We start from the raw sequence: 18,526 nt of genomic DNA, 5'->3' as shown, positions 1-18,526 counted from the left end.
AAAGAAAAAATCTCGCACTCTATCTTAGCTTGCAAAGAGTATTACGAAATTTATTTTGGCAACCTTTCGACACAACAACCTTCGTCAGACAGGTAAATGCACCTACTGTATCTATCAGTTTTCAGGTGTGCGAGGTTAGTTGTTCATTGATTGCATTACAACAAACATTATTGTGTGTGTGTGTGTGTGTGTGTGTGTGAATTAAATCTATAAATGGCAGTAGCCTACTTCAAATGTTATTTAATTAAATAAATATACTGTAGGACTTTTATACACTTAAAAATGTTTTAGACTATTTTTAAGAATTACGCATTTTAATTTCATAAAATTAAATCAAATTGAATGAAGTGATCTTTAGTAAAATATAAGAAAAATATTTTAGGTTTTATTAATTTAGTTTGGTTAAAAATTGCACAATTAATTAATGAACTGATGGAATTTTGTTATGAAATTTAAATGTGTAAATCTTAATAACAGGCTAAACATTTTTTTTTATATACAGTATGTTGTCACCTAGGGAAGTTGCAATGGATGTCAAAAGTCCAATTACACAAATGTGTGTTTTCTGTTGGAGTGGTTATCTATAACATGTTTTAAAAAAAGGCTGCCTACTTCAAAATTAACTCACTGCAAAAAATAATTTCCTTACTGAGCATATTTGTCATATTGTCTGGTAAAAATACCGAAATATTCTTAAAACAAGATTTTGATTTCTACCTGAGATGCAGAATGACAAGATTACGTTTTGTTTTAGAGTCTAACAAAATTAATGAGGTTTCTGTGTAAAACAAGAAATTATTTGACAAAGGGATAAGAAAAATAAACTTGTTTCCCCTCAGAATCCATTTTTAAAAATTATAATCATTACAAAATGTTGGTAGATTTGTCTGAAAACAAGACAAAATATAATTCCACTTTGCTTCCTAAGTAAATGTATCTTTTTTAAAGAATGTATAAATATTTGGAAAACAAGACAAAAATACTCAGGTTTTTTTTTGTAATGCTTATGTTGCGATTTAAGATGACTGAAATGAATCTTTTGTGATTTTACAAACAAAAATTCCAATATCATATAATTTAGCTATAGCTGTTGTATAAACACAAATAAGCCACACTAGTATACATTTAAGCAAGGCAAGGGTCAACAACATAATAAAGGTATTCTCAGGGTATTTGATCAGGTTTGAGACAGGTTGTCACATGTTATATATTATGCGAGGCAATATAAAACTCAACTTTTTTTTGATCTTTCCTCTGGTAATACATATGTACTGCTACACAATCAATTGCCAGCTGCACATTCATGCTGTGAATCTCCCGTTCTACCACATCTCAAAGGAGTTCTATTAGATTCAGATCCGGTGACTTGGGCCACTGAAAAACAATGAACATGTTGTCATGTTCATGAAACCAGTTTGAAATTACTTTTGTTTTGTGACCTGGTCCATTATCATGCTGGCAGTAGCCATTAGAAGATGGGTAAATTGTGGCCATGAAGGGATACACATGGTCAGCAACAGTACTCAAATAGGCTGTGGCATTCAAGCGATGATTGGTTGGTATTAACGGGCCCAAAGTGTGCCAAGAAAACATTCCCCACAACATTACACCACCGCTACCAGCCTGGACTGTTGACACAAGGCAGGTTGGGTCCATGGATTCATGCTGTTGCACCAAATTCTGACCCTACCATCTGTGTGCTTCAACAGAAATCCAGATTCATCAGACCAGGGTATGTTTTTCCAGTCTTCAGCTGTCCAGTTTTAGTGAGCCGGTGCCCACTGCAGCCTCTGCTTTCTATTCTTGGCAGACAGAAGTGGAACCTGACATGGTCTTCCACTGTTGTAGCTCATCCGCCTCAAGGTTCAACATGTTGTGCATTCTGAGATGTTATTCTGCTCACTACAATTGTACAGAGGGGTTATCTGAGTTACTGTAGCCTTTCTGTCAGCTCGAACCAGTCTGGCCATTCTCCATTCACCTCTCTCATCAACAAGATGTATCCATTCACAGAACTGCCGCTCACTGGATTTTTTTTAGTTTTTAGCAGCATTCTGAGTAAATTCTAGAGACCGTTGTGTGTGAAAATCCCAGGAGATCAGCAGTTACAGAAATATTCAAACAGCCCGTCTGGCACCAACAATCACGCCGCGGTCCAAATCACTGAGATCACATTTTTCCCCATTCTAATGGTTGATGTGAACATTAACTGAAGCTCCTGACCTGTATCTGCATGATTGTACGCACTGCACTTCTGCCACATTACTGGCTGATTAGATAATCGCATGAATAAGTAGGCGTACAGGTGTACCTAATAAAGTGCTCAGTGAGTGTATATTACATGGGTCTCTGCAAAACTCAATTCTGATTAGTCAATGGCACCATCTAGCGGTCTCATATTTCTGAACAACAGCTGCACATCCAGTGATTAAGACATATCAGACCGGTCATCCGGGTAATGTGAGTCATCTTTCCTACTTCTCGGATCACTGTGCAATCTCTACAAGTAAGTTAATAAAATAATTTCAACTCAAATCAATGTTTTACATAAATGTATTTATTTGGCAACTAGTCTTGTAATAAGGGGGACAATGAGCAGTCAGACATTATTTACAAAATAAACACCAACAGAAAGCAAAGTGGAGGTGGAATTCCTGTTCAGCAATTTCTTTCTTCTCACATAATTACATAATTTCAATGCAAATCAATATTTTATGTCCATTTATTTATTTTATTTGGTTAGCAGCTGTGTAATTAGTGGGATATTGTACAGTCAGCCGGTTGTTATCATAAAATAAACCCCTTCTGATACAAGACCCCGATCACCCTATCAGGGTTTGTTTTGCGATAACAATAATGATGAGCAATAATAGCAAACAATGAGTAAATAATGAGCAATAATAGCAAGTCACTTTCGAAAAACAGTGAACAAAAGCAATGTAGGAACATATACAACAAACTCAGCAACCAACAGAATCTCTGACAAAATGACATGCAGTCCCACAAAAAAACACTTTGTTTACTCCTTTAGAAGTCCAGCACATGGAGAATTGCTAGGCATGAACCAAGACCAGATGTCAGTGTTTTTTGAGCTATTCATCCAATGGTCACAGGCACAGAGTCCAGCACATCTCCTGTCTAGAGGGCACGAGGGGTCCGCTTTCATCTGCCGCAGGGGCCCACCTCACATCTTCGGGTCCTTTGCATGGCCCTTAACGAAATCATTCATGTGCCACAATGCAGCGGCAGGGATGCAGGAAATTGCTTTCCTGTGCGAGCAGCAGCTACTGATGAGGGCTTGATTGTGGTCAGGTGAAAAAATAACTTCTTCAATAAAGCAAGAGGAAGAACAGCAACAGAACTAGTTGAAAGAACACAAGTAATCAGCTTTGATTCGAAGACAAAATGCTGCGATACAACAGCGCATGATGCCTTGATTTTTTTTCTCTCACTTCCTTTAATTATGATAAATCACTGTGTTTGAAGTGATTCGTCCATTCTTGCCAGAATGTTAAATGCTGTTTCAATATTTGCTCAAACTAATAAAGATATAAAAGATTCATATTGCATTAGCAGACATGCAGTGACTTAAAAAATGTCTGAATGCCATTGCATTAGACATTTATTTGAAAGAAAATTAGCACAAGCACACTTTTTCAAACAAAACATTCAAAATAAAAGTTTGTTTTAAATGATAAAACAATAGATAAAGTATTCACAATGAAGACAATGAATGAAGCTTCAGTACAAGTTAAGCTCAATCAACATGGCATAATATTGATTACCACAAATAATAAATTCAACTCTGAATGGGGCCAGTCCATAAAGATTAAAATACTCACTGTTCCAATAGTATTGCCACAAGACGTAAACATACGATTGTTCTATTCGATTGAAGCTAGTAAGGTTTATGGCATTGCAGTATCATGGCTTGTATGACTGGTAAAGTGATACATTTAAACATCTGCATTACATAATGAAGTACATTTACAAGCTTGCTCATGTACTATCAGGTAGCTCAACTGATAGAGTGCTGCACTTGCAATGCAAAGGACCAGGGTACTTAAGTTCTGATGAGTATGCAAATCGACACGTGAGCCGAAACTCTAATAGCACACCTACATCACCCAGACGTCTATTTGATGTGTGTTTTTAGATCTGTGGCAATAAGACTGTAATGAACTCAGACTGGAGGTTGGGTTAGAATCCATTATACAGAAGAGTTTAATGAACAAATGAACAAATCCAAATCAGATGGATCAAACATGGTCAGTACAACAGGCAGAGGTAGGTAACAGGCAAACAATCCAATAAGGTCAACAAGACAGAAAGGATAATCCAGAAACGTGAATCCAATAAACAGGCAGAAGATCGTAACATGAGGCAGAATGAGAATACACTTGATAAACGCTTGGTAAGGCAGGTGAACTGGCAATACTTCGCAATATGAGAGTGTGAATGCATGGCTTATATACAAGGCAAACAGGAAGTGACATGGCAGGAACCGATGTGGCAGGAAACAGGAAGTGACAGTTCAGAATTCAGGTGAGGGACCCCTCTGGTGGACAGGAGACCGCTCAGACGTTACAGAATCCCCCCCTCTACGAACACCTCTTGGTGTTCTTCTCCTAGGGCGTCCCCTTGGTCTAGGTGCTGGGTGATTGGGGTGCGTTAGATGGAACTTGCGGGTCAATGAGTGGTCTAAGATGTCTCTGGCGGCTACCCACGATCTCTCCTCTGGTCCGTATCCCTCCCAGTCCACCAAATATTGCATCTGGCCCCCTCTCCTTCTTGAGTCTAGGATTTCTGTGACCAGGTATGCTGAGCTCCATCAATCTCCAAAGGCGTTGGAGGTTCCATTTCCGTGGTTTCAGGGCCAGATGCAGGGTGGACTGGTTTTAACAATGACACATGAAAGGAAGGAGAGATGCGGTAGTTGGCAGGAAGCTCTAGCTTGTAAGTCACAGGATTAATTTATCTCAGGATACAAAATGGACCTTCGTACCTGGGGCTGAGATTCCTGCAGTGTAGTCGCAATCAAAGATCCCTTGATGACAACCAGACTCTCTGGCCTGGCTGGTAGTTGGGGTGGGGACGTCTCCTACGGTCAGCTTGAATTTGTTGCGCCCGGATGGCACGTTGGAGCCTGACATGAGCACTGTCCCACACCCTCTCACTTCTCCTGACCCAATCGTCCACTGCTGGTACTGTTGACAGTTCACCTGACCAAGGGAACATGGGTGGTTGGTAGCCCAGAACACATTGGAAGGGAGTGAGTCCTGTGGAGGAATGGGTGAGGGAATTCTGGGCATACTCGGCCCATGGAAGAAAATCACTCCATTTTTCCTGTTCATGGCTGCAGTACGATCTGAGATAGCAACCGATCTCCTGATTGAGTCTCTCCACCTGTCCATTAGCCTGTGGGTGGTAGCCTGAGGTGAGACTGATGTTAATGTCTAACTGTTTGCAGAATGCCTGCCATACTTGTGAAGTAAACTGGGGACCCCGGTCCGCTACAATGTCCTCTGGTATTCCGTAAACTCTGAAAACGTGATGAAACAAGGCGTTAGTGGTTTCCATAGCTGTAGGGAGACCTTTAAGGGGAACCAGATGACATGTCTTTGAAAATCTATCTATAATAACCAAAACAGTAGTGAAACCATTAGAACTAGGGAGATCCGTGACAAAATCCACAGATAGATGGGACCAGGGTCTCTGTGGAATGGGGAGTGGTTCAAGTAGTCCAGAGGGAAGTTCTCTGGGGTTTTTTGACTGTGCACAGAAGGAGCAAGACTTGACAAAGTTAGTAACACCTTGAATTAAACTCGGCCACCAGAATTAACTACTAATTACTAGCCTTATAGTTCTTTGGATACCTGGGTGTCTGGTGCTGAGAGGTGTATGGACCCACTGGGTGATGCGTTGTCTGAGAGTACGTAGTATGTATTGTTTGGTATGAGGACATGCTGTTGGGGTTGGATCTGTATGTTGTTCACGCTGAATCTCTTCCATGATGTCCCATCGGATGGGGGCGATAATAACTGATGGTGGTAGAATGGAGTCTTGGTGACTAGGGGCGTTTGAAGGGTCATACCTCCTGGAGAGGGTGTCTGCTTTGCTGTTTTTGCTGCCGGGTCAATATGTGACTGTGAACTGAAATCTTGTGAAAAACAATGACCGCCGTGCTTGTCTAGGGTTCAGACATTTTGCACTCTTAATGTATTCTAAATTCTTGTGGTCTGTTATTACCTGGAATGGGTGGGCCGCCCCCTCTTGCCGGTGTCGCCACTCTTCTAATGCAGCTTTGATGGAGAGAAGCTCCTTGTTGCCCACATCATAGTTCTGCTCTGCAGTGGTCAGCTTCCTGGAATAGAAAGCACATGGATACATTCTGCCTGGTGTGCCGTGTCTTTGTGAGAGAACAGCTCCTATTCCACAGTCAGAAGCATCAACTTCTATAATGAATGGAAGGTTAGAGTCTGGGTGTTTGAGAATAGGGGCTGTCGTGAACTTGGTCTTGAGCATTTCGAACCCTATTTGTGCTGAGTCAGTCTATTGCAACTTCTTGGGTTTACCTTTCAGAAGGGAAGTCAGCGGGGCTGCGGTGATACTGTAGTTTCTAATGAACCATATGTAGAAGTTTGAAAAGTCTAGGAACCTTTGTAATTCCTTGATAGTTGTGGGACGTGGCCATTCTGTTACTGCCTTGATCTTTGACATATCCATCTCCACCCCTTGGTGACTGATATTGTATCCTAGGAACATAGTACTGGTGGTATGAAACTCACATTTCTCAGCTTTAACATACAGTTGGTTCTCTTGTAACTGAGTTAGTACTGTCTTGACATGTTGAATGTGTTGTTCTCTGGTTTGTGAGTAAATAAGGGTGTCATCTATGTAGGCAATGACACACTGGTTTAGAAGGTCACGGAAAATTTTGTTTATGAAAGACTGGAATACAGCTGGTGAGTTGGCAAGGCCGTATGGCATGACTTGATATTCATAGTGCCCCCTTGTGGTGAGAAATGCCATTTTCCATTCATCTCCTTCTCTGATTTGGACGAGGTTCTATGCACTTCGGAGGTCTAATTTGGTGAAAATTCGAGCCTCACACAGTTGTTCTAGGGCAGAAGGAACTAGTGGCAGTGGATATCTATACTTGACCATCACTGAATTGAGGCCGCGGTAGTCAATGCAGGGTCTGAGACCACCATCCTTCTTCTCCACAAAGAAGAATCCGGCTGCAGCAGGGGACGTGGAAGGGCGTATGAAGCCTGAAGTTAATGCCTCCTCATCATAATTTTCCATTAGTTCGATGGCGTAATCCCAAGGACGGTGAGGGGGAAGTTGGGTTGCTTTGGTTTTTATTAAAAACTTCAGTAAATTCTGCATAATCTTCTGGAATCTTGGTTTGAACTTGAACATCAGGGCTTTCTATGCTGGTGGAGAGACATGGCAGAGTGATTTCAGACTGGAAGCAGTTTTGCTGACAATAACTTGACCACTTAATGAGTTCACCTTGTGCCCAGGATGTGTTGGGATTATGTACAGTTAACCATGGGTGGCCCAGGATGATTTGGTTCATTGAGGAGGATATTACATATAATGAAATCCTTTCAGTGTGGAATAGACCAATCCGTATAGTCAGAGGTATAGTTTGTTGTGTAATGCCTGTTCCTATGGGTTCATTGTTGACGGCTGTTATGTTGATGGATGGTGTGCATGGTAAGGTGGGTATATTGAGTTCAGTGATGAGTTCATGATGGATCAGATATACAGCTGCCCCGGAATCCACTAACGCTGAAACATAATGAGGACTACCATTAAAATCTATTGTTAGGGGTAGTTTTGTCTAAAAGGAAATGGAGAAATTCTCTTACTCACATCTTTGTTGGAGGTCTTGGTTTTATTGGGGCATGCAGCACATTGGTGACCTTAATGTCCACAGTAGAAACACAGCCTTTCGCACCGATGTCGGTGGCGTTCCTCTGATGACAATTTTGTATATCCTATTTGCATGGATTCTGGTTGTTCTGGGATTGAATGATTGACTGATGTGATCGGTGGTGAAGAGGCTTGAGATATTTTCCATCGGGGATTATTTCGAATTAAATTATCCATCTTGACAGCCATGTTAATATATTGAGATAGGGTAGTGGTTTCATCTCTGCATGCCAATTCTGCTTGTAAATTGTGATTAAGCCCCTCATGGAAGACTGACTTTTAAGCAATATAATTGCATCCGCTTTGAGCGGCTAGTGTGAGGAATTGAACAGCGTATTCAGCAGCTGAGTGTTTTCCCTGGTGTAAGTGTAATAGTTGTACAGAAACATCCTGTCCCCCCCCCCGCAGGATATTCAAACACTTCTTTAATCTGTTTTGAGAAATACTCAAACAAGGTTTGTACCTGATTGTCCGTATCCCAGACAGCTGACGCCCAGTCCAGTGCTTTTCCAGTGAGTAGAGTCATAGTAAACGAACACTTGATCTTTTCCAAATGAAAAACTTCAGGTTGATTGGAGAAATATATCTGACATTGTCGCACAAACCCCTTGTATTTATCAGCTGAATCATCAAATTTGTCTGGTAGGGCAAATCTTACATATTCCGTTCTGGTCGGTGGAAGAGATTGCATATAATGAGCCATATGTTCGTTAGCAGCACGCAGACTGGCGAGCTGTGTTTGGAATCCTTGTAACACTTCACTCTGGTAGTTAAAGGCTGCTTGAATCTGTGACACTTCCGCTGGATTGAGATCACGCGAAGTATTCTGTAATGAACTCAGACTGGAGGTCGGGTTAGAATCCATTATGCAAAGGATTTAATGAACAAATCCAAATCAGGAGGCTTAAACGTGGTCAAACAATCCAATAAGGTCCACAAGACAGAAAGGGTAATCCAGAAATGTGAATCCAATAAACAGGCAGAAGATCATAACATGAGGCAGAATGAGAATACACTTGATAAACGCTTGGTAAGGCAGGTGAACTGGCAATACTTCGCAATATGGGAGTATGAATGAATGGCTTATATACAAGGCAAACAGGAAGTGACATGGCAGGAACTGATGTGGCAGGAAACAGAAAGTGACAGTTCAGAATTCAGATGAGGGCTCCCTATAGTGGATGGGAGACCGCTCAGATGTTACAAAGACACTGATCTGTGTGTTTATAGCTGACGCCCCTCAGGAGGTCTCGAGCCTGGGTGTCGATTTGGCTGGAGAGGTGAAAGAGATTCAGCAAGAATTGCAGAACGTATCGGCAATGCTGACAAAGGTCATTGATGGCTTGGTCGATCACTGCCATTGAGACGAAATTCACTGAGATGGTTACAAGAGTGGCGGATGTTGAGAAACGGATTGATTATCTGGAGTCATCGGAGAGGGAATTAGCTGCTAATCCACTAGCGACCAAGGCTGATCTGGAGTGCATCTAGGAAAAGTTGGAAGACTTGGAGAATCGTAACCCGCGAAATAACGTCCGAATTGTTGGAATTCCTGAAGACGGAGAAGGTCGAGATATGGTGAAATTCTTGGAGGGGCTCTTTTAGAATCTGTTTGACATAACAGGCCATAAGCTGGAAATCGAGCGAGCTCACAGGGCCTCAGCTCGGCGATCCACTGAGGGAGACAGGTCCCAAACAATTCTGGCCAAATTTCTGAGATCAGTCATTGTGTGATACTTGCATTGCAGCCAGGTGAGCCTGACTCACTGAACATTAACTTGACTGTCCGAGGAAATAGAGCACCTTATTTGTTTCTTTTTGTGCTGGTTCCGCCTAGCGGCTGGAGTTTGTTTTGTGTAGCAGCACTCCTTCAGGACAGTTCTTTGTGCTTATGCCTCCTATTGGTTGGAGTTTGTTTTGTGGAGTATTTCTTGCAGGACATTGGAGTGATTGAGTCATTTGTTGCACTCTTGTAACGTCAAGAATTGCATCTTTCCCCGAAGGAAGCTGAAAAATTTGGGAAGATATGGGGTGGACATGTTTTCTTTAGAGCTGGCTCAAGTAAGAGCAAGGGAGTCATTACACTGATAAGTAAGCATCTACAATTCAGATATCTCAAACAGATTAAAGATAAATTAGGAAGAGTCAATATTGTTTTAGCAGAAATTCAGGGGCAAATGTTGATTTTAGCTAATATTTACACACCTAACGCTGATGATCAGGGCTTTTTATAGATCTTGAAGGGATGTTGCAAGCCGCTGGCACCCCCATGATATAATATTGGGAGGAGACTTTAATCTATTGATGGACTCAGTTCTTGATCATAGTGAAGCAAAAGTGTGCAAGCCCCCTACAGCAACACCGATGCTTCACAGAATGTGTAAATATCTTGGTCTTACAGATATTTGGAGACTTTTGAACACATCTGGTAGGGACTATAAATTTTTTTCATCGGTCCATAAGATTTATTCTAGAATAGATTTTTTTTATTTTTTATATTTAAGTCCCTCATTTCATCTGTTGTTGATTGCTCAATTGAAAACATCTTAGCCTTAGATCATGCCCTGGTGAGTTTAGAGATGTTGCCACATACGGAGAAAAAGAAATTATATAGTTGGCACCTTAATGTATCCCTTTTGCAAAATCCTGAATTCCAACAAATGTTAAAGGCTGAAATCAGTGTTTATATGGATACCAACTGGTCCTCAGTATCCTCTATGGGCATGGCTTGGGAGGCACTTAAGGCGGTTATTAGGGGTCGGATCATACAGTGTGCCTCATTCACCAAAAAATCCAAAGCATGAGAACTCGTGGAGTTGAAAGGGAATATTAAAAGTGCCGAGGCAGAGCTGAAGCGCCGAATGTCGTCTGATGGCCTCAGAGAATTGACCCGATTGAAATACAGATATAATACTATTTTGTCTCGGAAGGTGGAGTTTTGGCAATTCAGGGCAGGACAGTCATACTTTGAGTCAGGGGACAAAGCAGGGAAGCTTTTGGCTAGATATATAAAGCAGAGAGAGTATTTTTCTACCATTCCCTTAGGGAAATCTGCTGGTGGTAAAATATTTACCTCGGCCATTGATATTAATAATGCTTTTAAAGAATTCTATCTTGATCTCTATAGTTCCACGTCTTCGTCTACTGATGAAGATATCAGAAACTTTGTGGAACCATTAGAACTTCCTAGACGGATGACTGAGCAAAAAAAATTATAGAGATAACCTTGAAGGAGCTTGGCGAGGTAATTAAGGCCTTGCCTGCAGGCAAGTTTCCGGGGCCAGACGGCTTTGCTGCTGAATTTTTTTTAGATCTTATGCTACGGAACTGGCTCCACTTTTGCTAGAAGTTTATATGGAATCATTAAAGAATGGAAAGCTTCCGCCAACCATGACACAAGCCCGGAACAGTCTAATTCTTAAAATTGACAAAGATCCAAGCGAGTGTAAGAGTTACCGTCCAATTTCCCTGATCCAGCTAGACAAAAAATATTGTCAAAAATTCTGGCTAACCAATTAAATAAAGTTATGACATCTCTTGTACATATAGATCAGGTGGGGTTTATTCTGGGCCGTAGCTCTTCTGATAACATTAGGCGTTTCATCAATATCATGTGGTCAGTGGTGAATGATCAGACTCCAGTCGCTGCCATCTCACTTGATGCTGAAAAAGCATTTGATATGGTAGAATGGAATGATCTTTTTAAGATTTTGGAAATGTATGGGTTCTGGAATATTTTATTGGTTGGATTAAGTCACTTTATAGACACCCGGTAGTGGTGGTACAAACGAATGGATTCATTTCAGATTATTTTACTCTGGATAGGGGCACCCAGCAAGGTTGCCCTCTTTCCCTATTATTGTTCTGTCTTGCCCTGGAACCATTAGCAGCCGCGATAAGAAAGGAGGATGATTTTCCAGGGGTGGTGGCGGGAGGTGTGGCACATAAGGTTTTGCTTTACGCAGATGATATTTTGTTATTCGTCTACGACCCTACTAGATCTATGCCTTGCCTCCACAGAATTATTCATTCCTTTTCTAATTTCTCGGGATACAGAGTTAATTGGTCTAAATCTGAAGCTTTGGTCTGACAGCGTACTGCCCGGTAACGGCTTTCCAGCCGGGCACCTTCCAGTGGCCCAAACAGGGCATTAAGTATTTGGGTATTTTATTCCCAGAAAATGTGTGTGATTTAGTTAGAGTTAATATTGACCCTTTAATAAAAAGGTTTTCAAGCGATGTGGACAGGCGGGCTTCACAACATTTATCTATGATTGGGTTAATGTTATAAAAATTTGTTGTATTCCAAAATTCAACTACCTACTACAGTCTCTCCCCATTGAAGTTCCCCTCTTTTCTTTTAAACAATTTGATAGTATAGCTAAATCCTTTATCTGCAATGGTAAACGTCCTCGGATGCATTTTAATAAGTTACACAGGCCAACTGACAAAGGTGGGTTAGGTCTTCCCAAGATTTTGTTTTACTATTATGCTTTTGGTCTCAGACATTTGGCTCATTGGTCGCTTCCACCTGAGAGTGCACCTTTCTGGCTCTTTATTGAACAGGAGGTCCTTGCCCCTATCTTGCCATTGCAAAGTCTTTCTACCAAGCTGCCCAGAGAAGTAAAGACACAAATCATTATCTCGCACATGCATTTAGTGTGGACAAAATTTTCCCGCGTGTTCAATTCGGGCATTTACCTGAATGTTGCCGCAAGTATTTGGTTAAACCATAAATTATGCATTAACAAGTATCTTTTCTGCTGGACAGAATGGATTGAGAATGGAGTTGCTACGCTAGGTGGCCTGTATGAAAATGGAGCGTTGAGATCCTTTGAAAATATTATACAGCTGTTTGGGATTTCCAGATCTCAGTTCTTCAGGTACTTACAGCTGCACCATCTAATTTGTACCAACTTTGGGTGTAGTACGCAGCCCCCTAAAGTGGCAGACACTCCTAAGATGGTGCTTGCTGCTTTTGGAAAGGGTCACGAGCCTTCAGCTTACTAATCCTGGCTAATTCAGAGTATAGGGGACGGGGTTTTGACATCTCTTAAGAAGTTATGGGAGAGAGACTTGAATTTAGTACTGGAGGATGAAGAATGGGGTAGGATTTTTAAAAATGTCAAGTCTATGTCTAGGGATGCAAGGGTGCGCCTCATTCAATTTAAGATTCTGCATCATTTTTATTGGACTCCCTCTAGATTTTATAGGCTTGACATTAGAGACACACCTACTTGCTGGTGATGCCAGTTGGAGGATGGGGACATAGCCCATGTTTTTTCGTTCTGTACTAAGATTCAAGAGTTTTGGTCGAGGGTTCAGAGTTATATCTGTGAGGTCTTGAGCACTCAGATTTTATTCTGCCCCAGACTTTGTATTCTGGGTGATGGGGCGGGTATTAACGTAGGGAACAAACACATAAAAAACTGGGTCCTTACCAGCATGATGATCGGCAGGAAGGTGATTCTTGGGGGATGGAAGTCGACTGGTGTGCCCTCATTTCATGAGTGGTGCAACGAGTTGGGCAGAGTGGCAGCTTTTGAAAAGATGGCTGGGCAGTTTGGGTGCTTATGGCAAGAAGTGGGGCACTTATTTGGCCTTCCTAGGGGGTTGCCAGGGAGGAGCAGTGGAGAGGGACAGTTTGGGTTAAATATACTGTATGTAATTCATTAATATGTGGACCCTTTTTCTTTTTTGTTGTATTTTTTTTTGGATTGTCTGTTTATATGTGTGTCTGTTGTTATTCAGTGTTTGACCACTGGGATGTATGTTGGGTGATGGGGGGGCACATATTGATAAAAGTTGAGTCCGTGTTTTCATGTGCTGTTTGTGTTATTTTGAGTATGGAATCAATAAAAAATGTTAATGAAAAAAAGATTTATATAGGAACTTGTAGTAAACAATTGGAGTGAATTTGGAGCGCTATATAATACGGTCAGCGCACGTTACCAAACTGAAACCAATGAAACACGTCTGTTATTCTATTCACGAGATACAATTCGTGGAGCGAGCACTCATGTGTGCTCATTCAGAACAGAGCTGTGCATGTGCATCACGTGCAGACTGTTTTATGAAATCACATCACAGCCATTTGCGGTTTAATATTCACACAAGGTCATATCTTGATTTCGATTTTATTTTGATGGATCGTTCAGCCCTTCACAATGCAATAGAAAGACATGTTGTTTTTGCATTACATGCAAAACAAAGGCATGTTTGGCAAAGGCTGCTGTTAGTAATCATCACTCAGCGACACATAGTAGTTAGAATGGGACATGGGGCTGGACTGAAGCTGGATGTGGCAGGCTCTAGTAACCTTGGGATATGTATCTTGAGGTTAAGACAGAACTCGTGAAGTTGGAAGGGAATATTAAAAGTGCCGAGGTGTATCCTGAGGCTTTCTTCTCCTGCAGTTAAAGGAAGTAGAGGGAAGCTCTACAAGAACACCCCATACTGGAACCATCAGCAAGGAAAGCATAACATTTGGCAAAATATCCAAGGAAAGGAGACTCCTGATCTGAAGAGGGGTATCTCAGAAGGTGATGCATCTGGGCTACTTAGAAAATGTGGTCATGACGGCTGTCACCTGGAACATAAAGCAACAAACAGAAAAGTGCACAGAACTAGGCCAGCTAAAGCTATAAACCATTAACAATGGAGGCTAATGCATATGGAAGGTAGCTGGGGAGGAGGTGGGTTGTTGTCAGGTGCTTGGCTAGGCTGCAAGAATACGGTGTTGAATATATATATAGGCTGTTCTTGATAGATAGACTACTGTGATTGGAGGAAGTAGGTCAGCTGTGTGTCAGCGGATGCTGACCTTGCCTCTCGTGGCCTGACTGAACTAACGCTTGCGCTTGATTTTTAAAATCAGAATTTGTATTTGTTAACATTAGTTGATGCACTAATGAACTAACAATAAACAATTTTATTTTTATTAACCAACATTAAAAAAGATTAATAAATGCTGTAAAAATGTATTGTTAATTGTGACAAGGAGGAGGCCGTGGCTGTGCCGTGAGGGTGCACGGCCAGTGCTGAATCAGATGATCAGTGGGAGAGCGAGATAAAGGGGAGCTGGAGACACCAGTTCAAGTGAGAGAGAGAGAGAGACGCACGCAGCCCCGTTGTGTGTGTCTGTTTGTCTTATGTTGTATGTTGTTTTAAGTTGAGTTTTACCATTAAACTTTACGTTGACTGTTCAGCCGGTTCCCGCCTCCACCTTGCCCATCCTTTAACTGTTACACTGGCGCCGAAATCCGGGAGGGAGGAGGGATGCACTGTCGTGGCCATCTGCCTGGGTATGGAGGGGTCACTGCCGGCCACCGAGAGCCAGAGGAACTGCTGCTGTCCACCTAGAAGGGGAGGAGTGGTTCCATCCGCCAGGGGTTGGAGGGCTCACTGCCGGCTACTGGGGGAGGAGCGAGCTGTCGTCCGCCAGAGGGCGGAGGAGTGGTTGAGGACCGGGCGACAGCGTGTCCGGGGACTGGCGGGCACATTTTTCTCTCTCTCTCTCCTCTCTCCCTCTCTCTCTGTGTGTCTCCCACTCACCCTTTCCCTGTCCCCATGCCTCCCCTCGTCTCTCCCCCAGGTTCCCAGCAGGTGGGGTGGACCACCTGCTGACAGAGCGGCCGGAAGAGCGGGGGGGGTAAATCAGTCCATTGGCACCCCGGCCTGAATCAGGAGGGGGAGGAGTGTGACAAGGTGGAGGGCGTGGCCAGGCCGTGAGGGTGCACGGCCAGTGCTGAATCAGATGATCAGCAGGAGAGTGAGATAAAGGGGGCCCGGAGACGCCAGTTCGAGAGAGAGATGCACGCGGCCACGCTGCATGTGTGTGTACTTGTTTATGTTTGTTTTATGTTGAGATTGATATAAAATTTACATTGACTCTTCAGCCGGTTTCCGCCGCCTCCTTGCCCGTTACATTAATTGTTTGTTCGTGATACCTAATGCATTAATTAATGTTTACGAATTTAACCTTATTTTAAAGTGTTACCGATATAATAATATTAGCGTAGATGCCATTCACTTTTAAAGCAGAATTATAGAATCTAAGAAGTGTTTCTGGTTTTGGCAGACCTGAATAATGCAGCACAATAATGAGTTGAGGGTGTATATTAGGTGTATGCCTGGCTTATGAGATTAGTCTAAAGTCTAGATTTACAGTTTTTTTTAATTGTTTGGTACTATTTTCACAAGCAAGTGGTACATTTTCAAAACTCATAGTGATAATCTCACAACAGATCATCAAAAATGCACTTTTTTCAAACATTTCAGTATTTTTTCAATTATGTTAGTATAATACACAAAATCACAAAGTATCCTTTTCACTACACATATTAAGTGTTTCATCTATATAAACTTATCATTCACAGTAACTGCCTTTCATAATGCTATTACTATCAAACTTTTCATTTGCATCTCTTCTCATTTGGTTTAATGCATTTGTTTCTCATTTAATCCAACTGATCTTAATGGCTAATCTATTAATCATTTGGTATGTCAGTTGATTTTCAACTGGTCTGATTATTGTGTGTTGGTAAGTTATAAACTACAATAATTGCTTTAAGAGCTTTCAATCAGGATAGACCAATCACAATTTATTTCACCTGGCGATCACAATTGGATAACATATATGTAAAACTGCATGTGAGCATTTGCAGTGTGCAAACATGGAGCAGGATAGACTGCAAGAGACAGGAAACCTGCAAAGGGATCAAAGAGGTAGACGTGGACCCCACCAAAGAGGTGGGCATGGCCCTCAACAAAGAGGTGGGCATCAGAGAAATGGAGGCAGAATACAGCGTACTGTAATTTCAAATGAAGTCCGAGCCATTATTATTGACTATGTGGTTAGCAGAGGCCTTACCGTGGCAGAGGCTACTGGATTAATTCACCCTAACCTACAAAGGTCAACTGTCAGCTCCATCATCAGAACATTTCACCAAGAAAACCGGTAAGTCTGCTAACTATTCACTATAATTTTACAGTACAGTAAATGGCATTACTGTATAGAATAGTCAACAAAATGTAACTGTCACATTTTTTTTTTTGTCATTTACAGTAGTGCAGTAAAATATTGACAGCATACTGTTTTACACTCAGAATTGACAGGAGACAACCTGGTGGTGGTCGCACACGGGTACTGATTGACCAGCAGGAGTTGGGTGTGGTGGAAATGGTCAGGGCAAGGAATGACATAGGGCTGTCCGAAATAAAGCAGATTATCGAGGAGAACAATGACACCTTTGCCAATGTGGCATCAATCAGCCTTCCCACTATTGCCTGCCTTTTGAAGAAGCACCAGGTTCCTATGAAACAAATTTACCTGGTGCCTTTTGAGAGACACCATGCCTGGGTGAAACGACTGCGTGCAGAATATGTTCCGGTACAGCACTATGTGGTGTCCTGTATGTTCTGTTTTTACATATGTTATAGTCATGCTATTTACAGTACTGTACTACAGGCTAACAATGTCAACTATTCTTTGTAAAAGAGCTAACCAAATTATCTTTTTAGAGGATGATGGAGCTGGATGCTGCTGTGAATCATCAAAAGTATATAATATATATAATTTTTTTTTTTTTTTGTTGTCGATATCAGGTATGTTATCGTGTGGGACAATGTCAGTTTCCACCATGCAGAGCTGGTTAGAATGGAATGGTTTCAGGCTCATCCTCGGTTCATGGCCCTATATCTCCCACCATACTCCCCTTTCCTCAACTCAGTTGAGGAATTATTCTCTACATGGAGGTGGGGATGGCGATCATACACATTCCATGAGCATGTCACCCTCCTTCACGCCATGGATGAGGCTTGCAATTACATAACTGCAGAGTAATGTCAAGCCTGGATTTGTCATGCCAGAAGGTTTTTCCCATGGTGCATGAACAACAAGGATATTCAAGGATGTTGATGAAAATGTATAGCCAAATGTTGAAGACAGGCTTGATATTAATGTATTGTGTATTTGAGATTATCTCTGTTTACAGTGTTTAAATGTATTTTGTTTCACAATGCAACCAAAGTATTGTTGTAAAAGTACTGTAAAATATATATATATATTTTTTTTCCCACAAATTACTTTTGATGTGTTCTTTGATCATATTTTACATGTGTTATAAATGGTTTTTATTATGGATTTTGTCAATTTGGTTGGATAATGTAAGTGTAATATTTATTGTGATGACTGTGTGTAGTACAGTAACATACATTCATTCAGCTCCAAGGGTGATTAGAAATCTGTATCTTGCATTGTTTTGTTAAATTAACTTTTTGTAATATTAAAAAGGACTAAACTGAAAGATCATTTTTTTTGTTTTTGTTTTTTTTTTTGTTTTGGTGATTAAACCAAATGTTCTCATTACATGTTACAATAATCTTGTGTTTTGAAACAATGATTATGTGGAAAGAAATTATGTATAACCATAATGAAAGCATGAGATCGGGTTTTGAAAGAATGACTAGCTGTGTTACAAATGTGATCAGTTTGGTGTTTTGTACTAAGAGTTTTGAAAATTTACCACTTGTGAAAATAGTACCAAAGCAAATAAAAATAAAAAACTGTAAAATGAGAGCGT

Source organism: Myxocyprinus asiaticus, chromosome 40 (genome assembly GCF_019703515.2).
Source record: "Myxocyprinus asiaticus isolate MX2 ecotype Aquarium Trade chromosome 40, UBuf_Myxa_2, whole genome shotgun sequence".
Taxonomy (NCBI): Eukaryota; Metazoa; Chordata; class Actinopteri; order Cypriniformes; family Catostomidae; genus Myxocyprinus; species Myxocyprinus asiaticus.
The sequence above is the reverse complement of the archived record's forward strand: the minus strand, read 5'-3'. Positions refer to the sequence as shown.